The sequence below is a fragment of the Sesamum indicum genome, linkage group LG5 (assembly GCF_000512975.1).
Source record: "Sesamum indicum cultivar Zhongzhi No. 13 linkage group LG5, S_indicum_v1.0, whole genome shotgun sequence".
NCBI lineage: Eukaryota > Viridiplantae > Streptophyta > Magnoliopsida > Lamiales > Pedaliaceae > Sesamum > Sesamum indicum.
In genome coordinates this window covers 6,772,122-6,777,109 of record NC_026149.1, presented here as the reverse complement: position 1 = coordinate 6,777,109, position 4,988 = coordinate 6,772,122, and the positions used below count along the sequence as shown (strand labels likewise).

Here is a 4,988-nt window from a genome sequence, read left to right as displayed (position 1 = left end):
TTGCCTCCTTTGTTCCTTGTCTTCACATTTGGCTCATCTGGCTCTCTATTCCTTGCTCTTCCAGGTCTACTAGGTCCTCTTCCAAAAGGAGGGATGAAGCTTGTCTTACTCCACAACATTTCACCACTAATTGGAAGTATAGCAGGTTCATACACAAGCTTGTATGTCTCCACATTGTAATATGAATGCACCATGTCCTTACGCATTAGACCCTAGTTAAAAATGGCACTGCATGCATGCTTGCAAGCTATCCCTGACAGTTACCATATCCTACAAGTGCATGACTCCTTTTGTTTTTCTGCACATTATCCACTGTTTCAACACATTCCATAGCAACCTCTTCAGGTGCTGGAGGATTATACTCAACATATATTTTAAGTTTCCTACAGTGCATATGCCCTAAAGTCTGATCTACTATATCTTCACCAATAAACAGTAACTTAAAGCCACCATTCATAATGATGTAGTACCTTACTTCCTCCCTAGATATTCCACATTTTTCAGAAATTAGGTCCAAGTTATGCTTATGTCAGTTGCATTAACATAATCAATTTTTTTTAACTTTTCCACCAATGTATTTGGCGATAGGCAAATTTCTAGCCACACCACCGTAGTACACTGATACAGTAATGCTCTAACTTTTAGGGTCTGTAAAGAAATGAAACAATAAATAAAAAAAATATTTATTTAGTCCTTTAAGTTTAGCTATTATTAATTTTAGTCCTTTAAATTTACCATTTTAGTTTTAGTTTGGCATTTCAAAATTTACTTAATTTTAGACCTTTTTTACCCAATTTCGGATAATTTTACCCCTACACAACTTTCAAGAGCAATTTAAGTCCATATGTATCCATTTATTTTGCATCTTGTAGCTAATCTTCGCCTAGAATGGTCAACGAGTTTAGGTTTATTGAAAAAATATTTGTTTATATTATACTTAGCGTATTAGGATGGACTATTAATCTTTATCATCAAATGGGCAAAAGATAAATTAGGCTAAATGATCAAATCTATATAAAATTGATAGATAGAAGACTAAATCTAATATTTCTAAAGATAAAGGATCGAAACAAATGACTTTAGACTACATACATACAACAATAAAATACTCAATAAATATATTCTACTACCCCAAATATAGGGTTCATAAATAGTGCAACAACACGGCCAAAAAGGTAAAATTCTCACATGGGGGGACCAACAAAGCATTAAACAAAATATAAAACAACATGCTTCATTCTCCATTAATATAAAATGAAATAAAAGACAAAATTAACACATAATTAAAAGAAATTTTTCGCGTCATAAATAACAAAACAGATAAAGTTGATTTCAAAAGCAAAAAAGAGAATTTTGGGTTAGGAAACCTTGCTTAGTATATGCGGGTGGGGGCATGTTCATATGCCTATCTCTATGAATCATCACCATCTTCAGCTAATGCAACTCCCTTCAAGTGCTGATTTCAAGTTCGTGACCTAAAATTTCTCTTTTTCAAATCCTTACAGCAGCAGTCCTAGATTAGAAATTTTGTTTTTTAGGGATTTTGTTTTAGGAATTTTTGAAGAAGTCTGAAGAGAAGAGACGCTTAGATGCAATTTTCCCCTGAAATACTGCTGACTTGGCCTGCTAGATGAAGTGGCAAGGTGACGTGTTTAATTTTTTTACACGTTACCTTGACACTTCACCCTTGTCTGAAAATTAGTTGCCATGTAGGCTCATTGGCCGGAAAAATTAAAAACCCCCAATTCTTTGTAGTCACGTGTTGGGGGTGTGGGGGATTTCGGTAAAATTAGGCAATTTGAATGTTAATTACCATTTGTTGCAAATTAATGTCCTTAATTGTTATTTTAGAATGAATCGGGACTAAAAATTCCACCACGCTTAAATTAGTGGACCAAAATTACAATTTTTTTTCGTTTCTCAATTAACTACAACCCCCGTAGTACCACCTCTCGTTATTTAGCTTGTTCAACCCAAATGTGTGCTTGTATTTGAGAGAGCATTTTGTCCTTGTCTCTGTGAGTGCGTGCAGTGAGAGAGAGAGAGATGGAGTTTTACACAAATGAACAAGGTTTCATAGAAGAGTTACTAGGTCTAAGAAAGGTGGAGTACTGCACAAATCAAGATTTCATCTGCACTAATATTGGCTGGAGCCCAACTCCGCATTTCCTTCAAATTCTTGCTTCGGAGACTACTCTCTGCCCATCGCTCCGACCTCAGACTCCTCACTCTACGGCGTCCCGTTTGGAGACGAGCTGTCGCCTCCTGACTTCACTTCAGATTCATCAAACGCAAGGCTCGCCCGCCAACCCTCCCTTATGATAACTCCCAAGAAGACTACTATTCCATACCCATTTTCGGTGATGAAGATGGTGGCACTGCTGCCCTCTCCCCAACTAGGGTTTCGGATATGGGCATCGGTGCTCCATGTAAAGTCGAACCCGTACCCGAACCGCCCACTTTCAACACGGGTTTTAGTCCTGAAAGTCAAATGAAGAACAAAGGGAAGAAGCTGAATGGCCAACCTTCAAAGAACCTAATGGCTGAGAGGAGGCGGAGGAAGCGATTAAACGACCGCCTTTCGATGCTCAGATCAGTTGTTCCCAAGATCAGCAAGGTATTAATGGGGAAAAATAGAATTTATAGGATATGTGTGATGACAAAAAAAATAGCAAATTATCTCCTTGATGTAGGTCGCTCAAAATCAGGATTTCCGGATCGGGGTCGCTAGGTCGGATCGCTGGGTCGTGATCGTTGAATCCTTCTTTTTAGCTATCTGGAGTGGATCATGAGAACACAGCAAACATCAGACTAGCCGAGATGCCCTCGGCGATGGCCCTCTGATACTTAAGTTAGAAAAAGGTGGGGTCGAAAATGAGATCGAAGTAGAGCTCAAATATGGCGGTAAAAGTAAGTGATGAAAGCGTATTTGAAATATTATTAATAGGATATTTATACTTGTACGGTACCCTACGTATGTGCGACACGTAGCCCCAATGAAAGCCTGCCACGTCACCCACTTCCAGACCTGCTACTGCCGCTGCTGCACCTGCGCCAGGGGGGGTCCACCTGCACAGTCTTAGGATGCAGTCATAGGATGTCAGTAATTTGCTAAAAGTCGGCGGTATTTTTGTAAATATGCAATTCTCCTCATCACTCCTAAAATGAAAAATGTGGATAATTTGGCAGATGGACAGAACATCTATACTCGGAGATACTATAGATTACATGAAGGAGCTGCTAGATAGGGTCAGTAACTTGCAAGAAGAAATGAATTTGGGGACAAAGGAGTTGGGCTTATTCAGCGTGTTTAAGGATGTCAAGCCTAGTGAAATTCTAGTCAGAAACTCACCCAAGGTACTCTCTTTTTCTTTTATTTTAGGGTAAATTACATACCCTGTAGCCGAGGTTAGGCCCTACCCTTCATACAATTATAGGTGAAATATGTTTGAAGGAGTATTTTTTTTGAAAAATTTCATCATTTGAACATCGAGTGTACTTGTTATTATAATTACAATTTAAATAATTTATTTGTAAATTCTGTAAGAAATATAAAGGAAAAATTACAATTTAGTCTCCGACGATATTTTAAATGTGCAAATTATCCCCCTATAAAAAATAAGTAATTATCCCCCTGTGTTTTTATGAATTAAGCAAGTTACCTCTCTAGATAGAGGGGTTAAATTGCTTCATTTTAAAAAATACAAGGAGATAAATTAATTTGCTCATTTGCAATATCATATGGGATAAATTACCATTAAACCCAAATATAAAGTGTTTGTAAATTAGATCAAACTTTTCAAAATATTTATATAATTTTAGTTTATTTTTTTAGATAATGATTGGACCTAAGGTATTTCCTTTCCGGGTTAAATGAAATATGTGCTCTTGTAAATTGAATGATCTCGTATTAAAACAAATAAATTGGCAACGAGACCGATTAAAATTTTAATTTAAGACCAGCACAGGTTCCTGATTTGGGAGACATTAATGACCTTATTCTAAAAGTTCAGGGTTGCAAAACTTCTTTGTAGGGGATGTTTGATTACACCATGAAAAGTAGTACACAGCAACAATACAAATTTCTTGCAAAATAATAAAATTTCGTTGCTAACTCATGTTTGTAATAAATTTAATAAAAATTATATTTACTTGGTAATTGATTTGTTGTTAATTTTAGTATTGTTAGAAATTTTACGGGTGAATAGTAATTTATCCCCATGTGATATTGAAAATGAGCACATTACCCCCTTGTGAAAATAATATAGCAAGTTATCCCCTGTACTTTTTAAAATAAAACAATTTACCTCCTTATACAGGGAGGTAAATTGCCTTATTTTAAAAATCATAGGGGCTACATCTTTGTATTTTAAAAAATACAGGGAGGTAAATCCGTATTTATTTTTCTATAAGGGGGTAATTTACTCCTTTGCAATATTACAAAAGAGTTGTTTGCATTTTTCCTGAAATTTTACTAACGAAAATATTCATTAGTAAGATTTAAGAGGAAACTTTTCGATTTTTTAGTCAAGTCCAGCTATGAAGTTTTACAACATTAAACTCCTTTCTAATTATTCTAATAAAATATTACCTTTCTAATAATGTTGATTTCGGAATCACAAAAACTTGAAAATTTTCTCCCTTACTAAATGCGTCGCGAATTAATAACAAATTTACTATTATTTTTAATATTTTTAGCTAGTGGCATAATTTCGTGTTATTAGTGTTTTCAGGTGTGGTAAAATGCAGCTAATCCCTTTTTCTTATGTTTATTTGTCAATCCCTAATCAGAAAGAGGGAAAAACTTTCATTATGTTTGGATTTGTGTTTTAGTTGTTTTGTTTTGTGTTTTGGAAATAGAGAGAGAAAAAATAAAGATAAGTGAGTGTGTGTTGAAAATAGATGATATGTTTGGATTTGTATTTCGAGAAAATTTAAAATATTTTAAAATAAGTAGTGTAGGTTTGATGTTGGGATTTGGAAAACAA

General features: G+C 35.2%; 1 pseudogene; it reads left to right on the top strand.

Moving 5' to 3' along the window:
- LOC105162185 lies at positions 1,928 to 2,731 on the top strand (annotated as a pseudogene).